The 16,751-nt window shown below is 45.1% G+C and overlaps 2 protein-coding genes across 3 annotated transcripts in view; both read right to left on the reverse strand.

Annotated features, from left to right (window-relative positions):
* The window catches only part of RPL7L1 (ribosomal protein L7 like 1), a 162,233-nt gene that overhangs the window by 87,022 nt on the left and 58,460 nt on the right, over nucleotides 1–16,751 (reverse strand). The gene's annotated exons all lie outside the window — the stretch shown is intronic.
* The window catches only part of BICRAL (BICRA like chromatin remodeling complex associated protein), a 104,657-nt gene that overhangs the window by 76,121 nt on the left and 11,785 nt on the right, over nucleotides 1–16,751 (reverse strand). Inside the window, exon 2 of one of the 2 annotated variants that reach the window (XM_060021809.1) lies at nucleotides 5,366–5,630. The gene's annotated coding sequence lies outside the window, so the exon portion shown is untranslated. Of the gene's footprint in view, nucleotides 1–5,365; nucleotides 6,258–16,751 lie in introns of those variants that run through there. The other variant, XM_060021808.1, reaches the window with a different exon arrangement.

Consider the following 16,751-nt stretch of genomic DNA (forward strand, 5'->3'; position numbering starts at 1 on the left):
GAGAGCCAAATCCAAGTGGAATTTCTCTATCCTCACTGTTTAACTTCTCAACAGTATTTGGCAGAGCAGACCAGTCCTTCTTTTCTTGAAAGGGATAATTCGCTCTCCTGCTTTAATGCTTAACCTTCTCGGTCTACTTTACCCAACCTTTACACACTGGAACTTTAAGGGCTTGATCTTAAGTCTTCCATGATCACAAATGATCTCAACCAGTTCCACGACATACTATCTCTATGATAGTGACTCCCAAAATTTATGTCCACTCCACTCAGCTCAACTTGAATATTCACTGCCTACTCGACTTTCCACTTGGATGTCTCACAAGTTTTTCAAAAACCTAAAAGGTTCCACATAGAACCCACCCCTCACACCTCTCCCTCTCCTAGTCTTCTCTACAAGCAATTGGCACCACCAGCCACCAAAGCTTAGGTCAGGAATCTGAAGGCATCCTTGATTCCTCCTTCTCTCTCCACAGCCAACCCATGAAGAAAATACTCCTGATTCAACCTCCAAAACATATCTGAAACCCACCATCTACTCTGCTCCATCTCCACTGCCACTGTACTTGTCTAAGATACTATCAGCCTTGAGCTGACCATTGCAATAGTCCCCTAACTGCCCTCTCTGCTTCCTCTCTTGCACCACAGAGCAGCCAGTGATATTTAAAAACAAAAACATATCACTGTCCTAATTAAAGTCCTACAATAGCTTCTCATTTTCATTAAAATCTCAAAACTCCCACAAGCCCTAATATAAGAGGCCCTGCACTCTCTCTCTCTAGGTCACTGCATTCTCCTCCTGCTTTTCTCTTTTCTAACACCCGCACCCTCTGGGTGCAAAGACCCTCTAAAGGTCTTTGCACTTGTTCCCAGGCCAAGAATGTCTCCCCAGCTTTTCACATGGCTAGCACATGCTCATGTGTCAAGTCTCAGCTCAAATGTCACCTTTTCAAAAGGGACACTCCTTGACTCTTACTAGCCAAAACAGCCATTCCCTACAACACACTCTTTTAGACCCAACAGCTTATTAACTTCTTATAAATTTTCTTAACCTGTAATTATCTTGTTTGTGTTTACTTATTTCCTGTTTTTCCCACTATACTATAAAGTCCATGAGGGCAGAGATCTTGTCTGTCTTGAATTTCACTAAAGGCTACTTTAAAATAAAGAAGCTACTCTTTCCCTCTGAGCAGGTTTATTTTAGATTTCCCCTCCTTTCAAGCTTTATTGGATTTTAGTCAAAGAAAATAATTACTCTGGCATTTACCATGAAAAACAAGGGGAGAAAAACCACATGACACAAATACTAGGACTCCACCCACTCACTAGTCTAGACTGGACACAGACTGCACACAGGTATCCAACAGTTTGCCCCTTATAAAACTTTTCAAAATGTAGAAGGACAGAGGAACGTGGATATACACAAAGATAATATAATTTTGACATCTGCATCAAAAATCAAAGTTTCCAACCATTCCCCCTAGCAATCACTAAACACTTTAGAATAAAGAAAATCTTAGAATTTTAGAATAAGGAAAGAAAAGCACAAAATAACTAGAATACGTAGTCCTTGCTCTAGAGAAGTTAATGATTTCCTCACTGACTCGGTTCTCATTTTGGTCTCGTTGGCTATTCATTACCTGCTCTGGATGTTTCTTCCTGACCTTCTGTTTCTTTAATGCATACTCTGTTCTTATCAAGTCTCATGTTTAGAATAACTTTCCCATCCTACTTCCCAAAACCCCAAAAAAATACCTTTCCAATTCAAAATCAGAAAGAACCCTTCCTTTCAAGGATTTATCTCTAGGTTTTTATTTCAGGGTATTTCCTACCCTATTCCTAAATTCTGTATCAACCCTAGATTCAATTCTATCAATATTTTTGTTGCATAGCTGTCTTGACTAAACTAGATGGCCCGGCTAGACCTAGAAGCCAGTATGTTATGTAACTTGTAATAGAATGAAATTATCTACTTTAAAATATATGCTAAGATTTTAAAGGCTTGCAATACTTAAGTTTTCTTTCTGTAAGAAAATCATTTCAACGATGTGATAAATGGCGGAGGAGAAAAATAAAAATAATGTGAGCAATAAAACTGTGCTGAGGGCTTCCCTGGCGCAGTGGTTGAGAGTCCGCCTGCCGATGCAGGGGACACGGGTTCATGCCCCGGTCCAGGAAGATCCCACATCCCACATGCCGCGGAGCGGCTGGGCCCGTGAGCCATGGCCGCTGAGCCTGCGCGTCCGGAGCCTGTGCTCCGCAACGGGAGAGGCCACAACAGCGAGAGGCCCGCGTACCGCAAAAACAAAAATCAGAAAAAAACTGTGCTGAAACTCAAAATGATATAGACCTCGTAATGTTCCAATTCAAGAGAGCCAGCAGCACGGTCCATAGTGTAGTACAGCGATGTTTTGAATGTGTATCTGTGTCACAATGGAATCACCTGGAGAGCTTTGGAATAACACAGAATCCTACATATTCAGGGGATCCTGGATGAGCCAGAATTTCAAAACTGGAGGGAGTTAGGGGCATTGAGAAGTTGAAAGCAGGAATCTTAAAACTGAGACTGCCTAACACATTAGACCTTTTGAAAAAACCTCAACTGTCCCTGACAAATGGATGTTACAAATCTGTATTTTAAAACATCTCCCCAGTTGATTCTGATGCTCAGATTTGGAAACCACAGATACAGAGCCAGGAACATGGCTTTTGGGATCCACTGTCAATTCTACCACTTAAAACTTCCGAGACCTTGAACAATTCGAATATCTTGGCAAACATTTTTAGTTCCTCCCCTGGTAAATATATACAATTCCTGGCATACAACAGTGTTCAACACATGGTAGGTCTTATAGGGCCTAAAACATCCACTATAGTATTTGTAAACACAAGCACACACCTAATAGTGCCACTATGTTACTTTTATCCACCAGAAATTAACTATTTACTTTCCATCTCCGTGGGCTCCTAGAGAGATCAGAGCTTTACCGATGTTTTTCCTCCTCCCAATAATCTTTTCAGTAACAATTGAAAACAAAGTTAAAACCCACACACACTTTGATAAACAGCTACTACAGGACAGATAAATACTTATATGAATGCTTCTAAGGAAACACTTTAATGAGTGGGGGAACTGAGAAGTCTTGTATGATCAGAAAGAGATGAACCAAAACACAGTGCTTTTTTGTTTGTTTTGTTTTTGTTTTTAGAAAGGAAAAGGAAAAAAGTCTCCGGGGTGTTTCAAGGCGAGTTTAATTTTTCAGATCAGAGTTCTAAGAAACTATCGTAATTTACTACCATTTGGAATAGGGGATATGAAAGCCAAAAAGAAGTTTCAAGTCACTGGAACCCATCAGCTTCCCACAATTTGACAACTAGAGGAAAGTCTCTCCAGGGTTGTGATAAGACAACCAACTAAAAAAACTAACATAGGGTACCTATACAGAACCACGCTACTAGAAGGCAGGCAGACACTGTCCTCGACTCTTTTGTCTGCAATTTTGTAACCTGGCTCGACTTTACTCTCAAAATGAAGTGGAAGAGGATGAACGAAAAGCCTCCATGCCCTGCCCGAAGCCGGGCCAGGGAAAGCAAAGCCGTCCAGGTTCAAGCCGTAGGAAGACGACGGGAAGCCCTCACCTCCAATTTTGACTGGGGCGGGGGCGGAGGGGGCTGCGGGTTCAGGGAGGGAACCCCTCGGCTGCAAGGCCCGACCCTCAGCCCACTTCCTTCCTCAACGCAAGTGGTAAAAGGAACAAGATGCCGCCGGCCCCAGCCCCTTCCCGCTCCGAGCCGGCTGCCTCGCCTTTCGGGTCTGGGGGCACTGGGAAGGACCAGGCTACTCGGCCCCGGGCCCAAGTACAGATTTCGGCCCCCGGAGCGTAGCCCCCACGCCCCGGACCGCCCAGCGCTGGGGTCGGCAAAGCGTCCCCGAAGGGCGCCGCCCGCGCCGCCAGGTAAGATGGCGCCCGCGGAGCAACTGCGCCACCAGCCCTGGCGACAGGCCAGGCCCAGCGCCATCTTAGCGCCTTCCAGCTACCACCCCCCCACCCCGACCCGCACAACCCCCGCAAGATCCTGCGTCCGGGACGATCCGGGGCGCGAGCCGCGTCGGGCCCGCGCACTGTCGGCCAAAAGAGTGCCACCGAGCCTCTCGTGTCTTCGGACCGGCCGCACAGGCCCCGCAGGAGGCGCCTGGCTGGGCCGAGGGTCCTCCGCGCGGCACAAGGGCTCATCCGGGCCAGGCCGCGGGTCGTCTGCGGTGCTTTGGACCCAGGCAGCGAAGCGACGGGGAAGGGCCAGTCCTGCCGGCAGGCGCGCTCCGAGAACCGGGCCGAACCGGGCCGGACCGGGCCGGGGAGGCTGACCGGCCCCGAGCTCTCCCAGCCGCGGCCGCCCGCACAAGCAGCGGGAAGGAGGAAGCCAGGATGAAAAATAAACCCCGTGCAGCCGCCGCCTCCCTCCCACCCGCTCCCCTCCCCCTCTCGAGACGCGGGGTCCATTTTGCCGAGAAGAAAGAAAATGCGATTCACACCCAAGAGCTTCCGAGAGAGAGAAGAAACGAGGGGGGGAAAACCGAGGGGAGGAGATTGGAAAAGCTTATTTTTCTTCCTCGCTCGCCGTCACTCCTGGCCCTCCCTGCCCCTGCTCACGGCCCCGCCGCGCCGTCCTCCCCTCGCCGAGCCCCGCTCCCTCCTTCCCGGCTCCCGGCGGCTCCGGGGGGTGGGGGTGGGGGGCGGAAAACACACTCGCACTCGCGCACACAACTAATTTTAAACCGGCTCAATCAATGAGTCATTAAACGGCTTCCCTCCCCTCTCCTCCCCACCACCAACAGCCACGCCATCCCCCTTCCCAGGCTCTCCCTCTCCCCGCTCCAGAAATTTGCATCCGCGGAAAAGAAAAAAAAAAAAAAAAAGGCGCCGGGGCCCCCACCCCGCCTAGGCGCCCCCATCCCAGCCCCGCCGCCCCCTGCCCGCCCGCGCCCTCGCCCGAGACACTGAACTTGGTCTTCCCGGGGCCCGGGCATCGCTGGGAAAGGCATAAACACTCGATTCCCCTTTTCTCCGTGTCCATTAAACATCCACCCACCACCACCATCACCCACCCACAAACCCACCCCCCCCCAAAAAAAAAACACAGCCTTAGCCAATAGCTCTCTGGGCTGAAACCTAATATCCTGGTTTTGGCAACTCGGTGTTTAATTTGCTCCTCTTTCTTTTCTGTCTGGAGATATATCTCCAGCTCCCCCCCTCGCTTTTCCCCTCCCCGAAGGAAAGAGGCAGAGGAAGGAGGTTGTGTGTGTTTTTTTTTTTCTCCTTGAAATTTTTATCACAAAATTATAATACACTCAAAGGGAAACTCACCGTCATGAAAAAGCAGTGCCTTGTCAACGGGGTTTCTGCGCCATCGCACCAGGGGCGGCGGCGGCGGCGGCGGCGGGCGCGGGGCGCGGGGCGCGGGCGCGGGAGCTCCCGGCCGAGCGGCGCCGGCCACACGCGCTCCGCTCTCTCTCTTGCTCACCCCCGCGCCGGGCGGCGGGCGCCCGCTCCCCGCGCCCGCCCGGCCTTCATGCTCTGCGCCCGGGCAAACCGCTCGCCTCCTCGTCTACCTCCAAACTTCGGTTCTCGCCTAGCAAAAAATGTGAAGATTAGGATTTTTTCAATTAAATTTTTTTTTTTTTTTAAGAAAAATCAAGCTCCAAAGCTGATAATTCCTGTTTCCTTTGGGATTCTTTTTAACTTCAAGAAATGCCGTGGTTTAGTCAAGAAACAGGGTTATTGGCTTTTTTTTTTTTTTTTTGAAGATCTACAAGATGCGTGCTATTCTCCGCAGGCGCCCTACGCGCGCGCACACACACACACACACACACACACACACACCAGTTTTAGCTGGGGGGGGGACGCCGTTGGGGGGGGGGTTAAAAACAAAAAACAATATTTGTTTAGAACTCTAACTGGAACATGTCCCAGTACATACTTTTTGCATATGCTTTAAAAAAAAAAAACACAAAAACGAAAACATAACTTTTAACTTAGTTATTTGGCAAATAACTGATTCATTCCAACTTTTAAGTCTAAGCTTTCCTTTGCAACACCCTCTTTCCATTCCAAAATGCAGTGAAACCTTATCTGTAAACCTGTATATTAACATTAAAACAAAAACAACAACAAAAAAACTTTAGCAGCCAAGATGAAGGTGAGGAGCTAAGTAAGTCACTCTCAAAACATACAGTTCCCACTGCTTTCTCTTTATTGCAGATAATTGTACGGCCACATTTGTAGAATTTTCATGACGTGATCCCCAGTCTTAAAAAGAGAGCTTCCCAAACATCCAGTGAAATAGAATAGGTTAAAAAAGAGAAAGAGAGAGCTACCCAACCTTTTAACATTCTGTAGTCCAAGTATAATTACCACCCATTTTTAATATCAAATCTCAAACTGAGACGTTTCCATAAACCATCCAGCATCCAGAGCATTTAAATAAATGTTAATTATGACTGTGGATTGGGAGTGGGTGCCTTTGTGGTTTAGGTTAATTACATGTACTTTTCCTGTAAATGCCCACAAAAATATAGTGGGGGTTTTGTTGCCTTTTATTTTAAATAAACATCAAGGTAAAAGATAAAGTGAACAAAAATGTGATTCAGATTTTAAAAAATACATATGTAAGCCCCAGAAAAACTCTAAAATTATTTTTATTTATTTATTTATTTTGCGGTACGCGGGCCTCTCACTGTTGTGGCCTCTCCCGTTGCGGAGCATAGGCTCCGGACACGCAGGCTCAGCGGCCATGGCTCACGGGCCCAGCCGCTCCGCGGCATGTGGGATCATCCCGGACCGGGGCACGAACCCGTGTCCCCTGCATCGAGCAGGCGGACCCTCAACCACTGCGCCACCAGGGAAGCCCTCTAAAATTATTTTAAATTAGTTTGTAATGCATATAGCAATGGGGTCCTGCTGATAAACAGGAAATCTCAAACCCATATCCCCCAGATATTTGTTGAGTTCTAAATACAATTATCCCTAGATTTAAATTACTTAAGTAGAATTCGTTAGTTTCTAATATAATAATATCCCCTTAGCATTAAAAAACATAATGGTAGCACACCTTGTTTGCTTTTAGAAGGATACTGTAACTATGCTATTTTATTGCACAAGGTAAGTATGTCAAGGTTGGCATACAATGTTCTCATATTTAAGATAGAAGATCTTTTTAAAAAACAAAACATATCTTGTTCTAGTAACTGCCACTCTGTCACTCACAATGTGTGCTTTGTATTTAGACCTACCTCAATAAATACAGTCAGTGATTTAGTATCACATAGTATCATGGAGGTGTTTTCTCAGATGTGTGTTGTGTTCACATTCAACCAAGGTCTTCCTGGAACAGTAGTCTTTGCATAAATTTGCATATTTCTCTACACTTGACAGTTGGACCAACCAGTTTTCTAATTGGCTTGGGAAATTTTAAAACCTGTTTTAAAGTGCCTTTGGATTGGCTGGATTTTAATTATAATACACATTTTGAAGAATTACATTTCAAAAGAGTCCATAGATTATTCATTGCAATTAGGGCCCACCAAGCAAGTTTTACAGTTGTTGCTCCACAGCTCCAATGAAATATTAATGGATTTCAGAAAGCTGTTCTCCCAAGTAGGCCAAGACCCCTAAGAAACACAAATCTGACTTTTAAGAGATCACCTAACAAAGAGGTGAATTCAGGAAGAGGATAGGGCATGGCAGGCTTTTTCATGAATGCCCAAATATAAGAGCACTAACACTTATTGAGGGCCTACTAAGTGCTGCCAGGCATTATTCTATATACTTTATTCTTATCTTATACATTATTGCATGAACCTTAACACAAACCGATAGAATAATGTTTAATTATCCAGATTTTTGCAGATGAGTCTCCCAGTGGTTTCTGTAATTTGCCTGAGGTCATCAGTCTAATAAGGGCTGGGGGAACCCAGGCATGGTTGACTCCTCAACTCACCCTCTCTTCAAGGCCCAAAAAGGATCCTAGGAACAAGCAGTCCTTGATGTTTCAATATAAACCAAGTTCAGTGGTGTGGTATAGGCAGAGGGGACCACCCTCTAATTGGGGAAGACCTACTTTGAGAATGCCAGTTGTCAAAGGTAATTTAAAATATTTCAGGGGGGGGTTAAAAAATATTGGGACAGCAGTGGGGAGAATCTCAGATTCACCAGGTAACATGAAAATCAATATCATTTAATAATAAAAAACAACTTCTTAAATTTTTTTGCATGCAAATAAAAAAATGTAACATTTTAAAAACGGGATATCCCTTTGTACATAAAATTTTAAGTTATGATTTATATAGACAGGATTTTGGTATCTGAATGTAAGATTAGGAAACTTCTAAAGAGGAAAGTTCTTAAAATGGCTTGACTATATGCAAAAGACTTTAATTGTATTGCCTACAATTTAATTATGTACAATTAAATGTTCACTCCTATGATGCTCGTCTGTGTATGTGACCTAGAAAGAAGGGCAACTGGACACAGGAGAAAAAAAAAAGTTGTAATCATAATTGATACATTCTAGCATGTGTTTGGGCCTCTAAATAAAAAGGTCCAATGTCCACATAACAAGTAAAAGTGGAAATGTTCCTCTTTTTCTGTGTTCTTCCTCCAAATGTTCCCCTTGGTTGGTTGGCTGTTCTCAGAGGGGAAGAATGCAAATGCTGGAGATTAAGTGGTGATATGCATGACCAGATGTGTCCAGATGTGACCAGATCACAGAAATCTGAAATATACCTGATAAGTTAGTAAGTGCTCTACACAGTGTTTGTGACATAAAAAATTAAAAGTTCTCAATGTGCATAAATAAGGTAGTTACTTTTATTTGTACCTCTTGAGGTACTTATATTCTGAGACTTAAGGGCACTGGCTGTGTACTGAGACTGACTACAGTTCAAATTCCACCTTTGTCACACACCAGGTGTGTGGCTCTGGGCAAGTCACTTCACCCCACAGAGCTTCAACTTCCTCATCTATAAAACCGGGATAATTATAGTACTCACATCTGAGAGTTATTTTAAGGATTCGGGAACTAGCGCACATAAAATGTTTAGCATGGTGCCTGAAACATAACGAGAGGTCAGTATATTCAGCTAATCTTCTATCGCCTCATTTTAGTTATGTGTCGAGTTGAACCATGTGAAGTCTTCCCATGTAAATTTCCAATGGCAATCTCACATGATTCCACCTAATATATCTCTCTCATGTTCTGTCCAGGATAGGGAGCTCCGCAAAGGCTTTTTATTTTCTAAGGGCCTAGCAGAGTACTTTGTATACAGTTAGCTCTCAATCAGTACTTGTGGGATAAAAGAAAAACAGGCCCAATCCACAAGATGTATAAAAATATAAGAAATCAGGGACTTCCCTGATGGTTCAGTGGTTAAGAATCCGCCTGCCAATTCAGGGGACACAGGTTCGATCCCTGGCCCGGGAAGATCCCACATGCCTCGGAGCAGCTAAGCCACAACTACTGAGCCCACACGCCACAACTACTGAAGCCCGTGCGCCTAGAGCCTGTGCTCTGCAACAAGAGAAGCCACGACAATGAGAAGCCTGTGCACCACAACGAAGAGCAGCCCCCACTCACTGCAACTAGAGAAAGTCCGCGCGCAGCAACGAAGACCCAACACAGCCAAAAATAAAACAAATAAATAAATTTATTTTTTTTAAAAAAATCTGCCTGCCAATGCAGGGGACACGGGTTCGAGCCCTGGTCCTGGAAGATCCCATATGCTGCAGAGCAACTAAGCCCGTGTGCCACAACTACTGAGCCTGCGCTCTAGAGCCTGCGAGCCACAACTACTGAGCCCATATACCACAACTACTGAAGTCCGTGTGCCTAGAGCCCGTGCTCTACAACAGGAGAAGCCACTGCAATGAGAAGCCTGTGCACCGCAACAAAGAGTAGCCCCTGCTCGCCGCAACTAGAGAAAGCCTTTGTGCAGCAACGAGGACCCAACGCAGCCAAATAAATAAATAAATAAATTTATTTAAAAAAAAGAATACAAGAAATCAGTGTATTTCTACCTAGATACCTATATATTAAGAGGGTAATACAGTAAGTCTCCCTGAACCACATAAAACCATTGCCCAGTTGATCACAGGCAGTATCGCCTAACGGTTTAGAAGTTTTTCCTCTCCCTCTCTCTCTCTTCCTCTCTCATCAAGTAGACCTTTATCATTGCCACTTTTTAGCCATGTAAACTTGGCCTATTTTTTTTGTTAACTTCTCTCACCTCAGTTTACTCTTATGTATAGTGAAGGTGACAATATGTATATCTCGGGTCAGTAGCAGGGAGAGTTCAATGATATTAGGATGCAAAACCCTTGTTTTAGTGCCTGGTATACAGTAAATGTTCAATATTAGTTGCCATTACTGTTGTGGTTGTTAATAGTATTATTAGAAGTAAGTGGGGACTTCCCTGGTGGCTCAGTGGTTAAGAATCTGCCTGCCAGTGCAGGGGACACAGGTTCGAGCCCTGGTCTGGGATGATCCCACATGCCGTGGAGCAACTAAGCCCGTGTGCCACACATACTGAGCCTGCACTCTAGAGCCCACAAGCCACAACTACTGAGTCCGTGTGCCACAACTACTGAAGCCCGCATGCCTAGAGTCCGTGCTCTGCAACAAGAGAAGCCACCGCGATGAGAAGCCCGTGCACCGCAACGAAGAGTAGCCCCCTCTTGCCGCAAACAGAGAAAGCCCACGCACAGCAACGAAGACCCAACACAGCCAAAAATAAATTAAATTAAAAAAATAAAAGAAGTAACGTGGAACTGTTTTCAAAGCAATGGTAAACAAGCAAATTACTGGAGTAATTACAAATGTTTTCAGTAACTTGCCTACATTATTATTTTATTCGATACATGAGTATAAACACTTTAAATCATCTTTGTAGAGACTAAGGCTATTCTAGTCCTGACACATTTCAAGCTGGTTATTTTCCTTGACAGACTTTAAAAAAAAAAATCTGAACTCCTACAAGCTTCTAGTACAAGGATAAGGAATATAGCAGAACTGTTTAAAAAAATAGAGGCATCGGCACTCCCACTGGCCTTGCTGTCTTACACATCCAGCCTGTTTCCCCACAGAGTATGTGAGGGGGAGGATAGTCATCAGGTTAGGAGGATGCCACACACATGCCTTGGAGGTGCCACTCACCAGCTCCCAGGCCCCTGTGATGCCAGAACTCCCAACATCTCCTCAACAGAGCGTCCCTTCCACTCCACCACGCCCAGGAGGATGGTGGGTTGTAGAGGCAGTGGAAGAGAGGTCTCATAAGCTCAGAATTTGGTGAGAAAGTCAGCCTTCAAGATAGGATACCCATGCAAAGGGGCTTGCTCAATAAATAAATGTCAGTGTCCTTTCTGAAAATGAAAGTAAGAGGTAAGACATCTGAAGAAAGAACCACCCCTAAAAGATGACTTGTAAAAACAAGTCGAATACAAATAAATAAGTAGGTACAAAGCAGGCACCAAGGTATATCCTCAACGCTGAAGAAAAACAGTGAAGGAGTAGAGACACTGTATCACCTCCACAAGTACTTCAATCACATTACGTGAGCATAGTAAAGTTAATAAGGCAATTGTAGAGCTCCCATGAAATACCCCTCAGACCATACAATTCTCTCTTTCCTAAATCTTCTAATTACTAGGGCCATTTTCCAGGTACTCTGATACTGAACAAAGGTACAAGTACTTTTGTACCCAAAAAGGTTTAGACACCTCCCTCACTGTAAATCATACTAATCAACCAGCAGTTTGGGTATACTGATCAGTCCCTTGTGAGTTAGATTAACTTGAGTCAGGTCTAAGACAGCAAGGAGGTTGTTCAGAGATGGGCAATCAGAGCAAAGGACATGTACTCTCAACATATTTTAGGATCATGTATGATTTCTTCTTATTCTCTCACCTACCTTAACCCATGCAACCCACCTCCAAAATCTCCCTCAAATCCAGCCCCTTTTCGCCACTAACTGCCTCACCTAAATTCAGGCCCTTACCTCTTGCTTCCTCCCAATTTTACGTCCCTCCAATTAATCTTCTATCTAAATTACTACCCCAAATCACCTTTTGAAAACCCAGAGTTGTTCATGTCACACCTCCATTAGCACCTCACTGCCTGGGGAAGCTTATTAGAAATACAGATTCTCAAGGCCAAACCCATCACCAGAAAAATGGAGTTTCTGGGGAGAGCTGAGGCCCTGATGTTTGTACTTACAAGTGGTTCATTAGCTCCACCTGTCTTCCCAGGAGCATCTCTAGCCGCTCCTCTCCTGGTACCCTGCAGTCCAATCACAGAGAACACCTATCCCTGAACAAGAACAAACTCTTCTCCATTTGGGCATATCCTTTTCCCTCTGCCTGGAATGTCCTTCTTCTTCTGGGGCAAGCCCACCGTTCTGCAAGGTCCAGTTCAAATGCTACCTCCTCTGGGAAGACCTCCTCCACCCCTACATCAGTGGCTTCAAAACATCGTCTGAGATTCAACTTCAAGAAATAGATTTCACATTCCAATGCAATAGATATATAACTGAAATGAAGGTTTCAGAAAACAATATCTAAACTTACTATGGAGGATGTAACTTGATCTATTTCATCCTATCATCCCATTTTAAAAAATGCTGTTGGCCGCCTTATACATCATGGATTTCATGATCCACTAAGGGAGGCAACATTCATTTGAAAAATACTGCTGAAAGTGAACAAATGACCCCCTTCCCTATGCATGTGATATGTACTCTATTATACTGTTTATCACACTCTACAGTAATGATCTGTTTACAGTCTGTCTCCCACTCCACTTCCCTCCCCCCATCACGCAAGCACCACAAGGAAGTCAGCATATCCTTGGGCAGTTACCCAGCCGTTGACAAATGCGGAAATGAGAATATTGAAGAAGGAATAATTTAATTGCTTTTGCTCCTGTCTAATTTTTTTTTTAACCATTTCTGGTTATGGTTCACAGCATAGTCTATCAGTGATTCCCATGAGCCTGGAAATCATATTAGCTTCAACCCTTTAAGTTAACAGCAATTTTAAAAAAACAGCCATTTGTACTTCAGTACAATTTAACCAAGGTGTAAATTTTTCTTCCCCTCAAAAATAAAAACCACGTATAGGCAAAACCAACCAGAAAATATTCTGTCGGGTTGCTAGCTTGCTAAGATAGTACAAATGTGGGCAAACAAATCTCTTACTTAAGACACTTAGAAGCAAATATTCAAAAACCTCAAAACCCTCCTTCCGTACCACTTCAGAAAGGAAACCCCCCTCCCTCAGGGCGGGTGCAGATATAGAGGCCTTTCTACCTGTGCTGCCTAAAGCTCCATGTCTCACTAGGCTGTCCCCATCGACCCAAGCACATGCAAAAAGTAGGGGAAAAAAACCCAAAAAACAAAAAGAAACCAGACCAGCTAAAATGAACCACAGCAATGAACCTAAGCGGCAAGTTCCGGTGCGAACTGTACCTGTGAGGGATGCGCGGGGGAGACAGCGGACTCGCAGGGGGAGGGATTCTTTTTCTGCAGCACGTGGCTCCATCGACAGGAAACCTGCCTGCAACACCCCCCAACTCTGCACACCGCTCATTTGCAGCATCGTCATTTGTGTGATGCTAATTTGCTCAATGTCCTCCTAAACGTACTGAGATTCAGTGAAAATATATTGTGGGCTTGGAGGAGCTGGCCCTAGGACAGGCTGGAAGTGGAGGAGGGACCAAGTGTCAGTGAAATGTTCTGGGGGCCAGAGGATGGAGCAGGCAAGTCTTTCCAAGGAGAGAGGGGAAGAAGGGTCACTTTAAAGCTGGGTTTTAAAGGATGAATAAGAGTTCTCCAAACCATGTGCGGAAAGAGAGGAGAGAGCTCCAGGTAGAGGAACTTTATGTGGGGGAGTCATTATTAAATATGAATGAGGGGGGGAGCTGCAGAGAGGTAGATGGTGAGGGGCTTTGCTGCTCATGGCAGAGAGTCTGTATGACCCTTTAGGCTGCCACTTTCCACTCTGCAGGTCACAATGCAATAGGTTGTGAAATCCATGAGATTGTGACCAGCTTTCACAAAAATGAAATTGCCTAGAATAGAAAATATTTGAATATATTGCAGGCACTGAGGGTATAAACTCTTTTGTGAAATTTGTTCCCAATATAAATGTGTCTATGTATATACTGGCTTGTGATATAAAATGTTATTTCTTACTGTGGTGGTGATTGAAACTTAAAAAAACAAAACATCTGGGCAAGAAAGGGATCCATTGGAGGATGATTAAATAAGAGACTGCTATGAACAGATGTGAATTTCATGAGGATAAGTGTGATAGCTCAGGAGACACATGGTGATGTTTTTAAAAGGTATCCCCCGGGCTTCCCTGGTGGCGCAGTGGTTGAGAGTCCGCCTGCCGATGCAGGAGACACGGGTTCGTGCCCCAGTCCAGGAAGATCCCACAGGCCGCGGAGCGGCGGGGCCCGTGAACCATGGCCGCTGAGCCTGCGCGTCCAGAGCCTGTGCTCTGCAACGGGAGAGGCCACAACAGTGAGAGGCCCGCGTACCGCCAAAAAATAAAAAAAAAAAATAATAAATAAATAAATAAAAGGTATCCCCCACCAGACAGTGAGCTCCTCAAGGACAGAAACTCTGTGTCACATAGCTCTCAATTCCTAGCATCTGGCACACAAGAAGGCACTCAATTAATGTTGATTGAGTATGGCAACTAATGTTCAAGAAGATTCCCAAAGAACCTCATCTCCTGGCATCTCCACCTTTGTGTATCCCCCTCCCACAGCGTACCGGGGTTGGTCTGTGTGACCAACAGAATAGGGCAGAAGTGACTGTCACTTCTGAGGGTAGGTTATAAAAGGCTGCAACTTCCATTTTAGGTGCTCTTTCTGGAACACTCGCCCTGGGGGAAGCCAGCTGCCATGTCCTAAGGATACCCAGCCTATGGAGACACCCATATGGCGAGGAACTGAGGTCTCCAATAGCCAAGAGCCAACGAGGAAAGCAGGCATTCTCCCTGTCATGGAAGCAAATCATCCCCCAGCCCACCCTTCAAATGATTACAGTCCCAAGGGGCAGCTTGACTACAACCTCACGAGCGACTCTGAGGCAGAAACACGCAGCTAAGCGGTTCCTGGGTTCTGGACTCACAGAACTGGGTATATAACATAATAAATGCTTATTATTTAAGCTGCTAGGTTTTGGAGTACTTTGTTATACAGCAAAAGATAACAAATACAGTGAATTATTCATGAAGTCTAGAAAAGCTGAACAATAATACCAGTATACTAGACTTATCCAGGGTTGACTACCTTTTTTTTTTTTTCCTCTAAGAATCTATCATGTCACGTTTTCAGCCTGACTAGATTAGGAAAAGACCTCTGACCCAACTTGGACAAATGAGATCCTCTCTTCTAGTATTAGTACTTGAGACACAGAAACTGGGTCAGCTGTGAGAAGCAGACTGTAAGTCTGGAAAGACTAGGGGTCAAGGCCACCATTTTGGAGAAGTTATAATGGGGCCCATGCAAACGGATGGGAACAGAAAGGCCAATGTGTCTGGAAGAAGAAGAAAGCAGATTCTCAGTGCGTGGAGAGAGGGAAGTGGGGAGGGGAAACTGTCTGAGATATTCTAAGTCCCAGGAGGTCTGGCTGCCTTTCTGGTATTAGGGTCGGAAGATTCCCCTTCCTTATAATTATTTCCCATTTTACTTGCTCATTGATGACTGAGTTCCCTTTCTTGAAACCAAAAGATCCTCGAATACGCCTCGGGCCAGCTTCTCCCCAGTGCTGGCAAGGGGAGTGGCTCCTCCTGCTGTGGCAGGCCAAGGATCTCTCCAGAGAAGAGCAACAACTGGCCAGAGACTAAGCTGTGTTATTACCGCTATGCAAAAATGGCTATAGATGGAGTAAAAGGTCCTTTCAGACCATCCAACTCCTTTTGCCTTAACTCCATTTTCACCAAATAATCCTGTGATTATTAATGTACTTCAATTTAGAAAGCTGTGTTCTGGCCAGCTGAATTAATCATTCGAGTGGTTGGGTAGGTTCATGCCCATTATAAATTCACAGATTGGTTTTCAAGTACAAATCATTCTGGAGTAACCTCCATTTCATTTCCACTGCCCTTGGTCAAGCCCTGTCATTTATCCAATGACCCACTACAGTAGCCTCCCATGGCACTAGCCCTGCTCCAGTCCATCCTCTTCAACTTCTCTTCCTAAAACACAAAGAATGAGAAACACAAAGAAGAGCAAGCACAATGCCTTGCTCTCTGCTCAAAACCTCTGATGGTCCCCGGTGCCTTGGGAATGACTGCAGGCAACAGCCCTATCTTCCACCACACCCCTCGACACTCCTCCTGACTCCTTCTTGCCACGTGGCATTATTCCAAGTTCCTCAAATGCAACTGGTACCCACGCTGCTCTGCTCCTGTTCTTCCCATCGCTAGCATCCCTTTCCTCTGGGTACCTCCCCTGCCTGCTCACTTTCCCTCACTCCTCTCTGTGCCCCTCCTCCCTCTTCCCTTTGTACTTCCACAGAATTTCCTCTCTCCTTTATAACACACACTGCAGTCGACCTGACTTATAATTAGTTGTCTTCTTGTCTATCCCTGTATGGTGAGCCTCAAGGAGACGAGGACTAAGCTTTTTTCATGTTTATCTTTTTCTCATCCCAGGGCCAAATAAAGCATCTTGCATCAACACTTTAAT

This window comes from Delphinus delphis, chromosome 10 (assembly GCF_949987515.2).
Source record: "Delphinus delphis chromosome 10, mDelDel1.2, whole genome shotgun sequence".
NCBI classification, from domain to species: domain Eukaryota; kingdom Metazoa; phylum Chordata; class Mammalia; order Artiodactyla; family Delphinidae; genus Delphinus; species Delphinus delphis.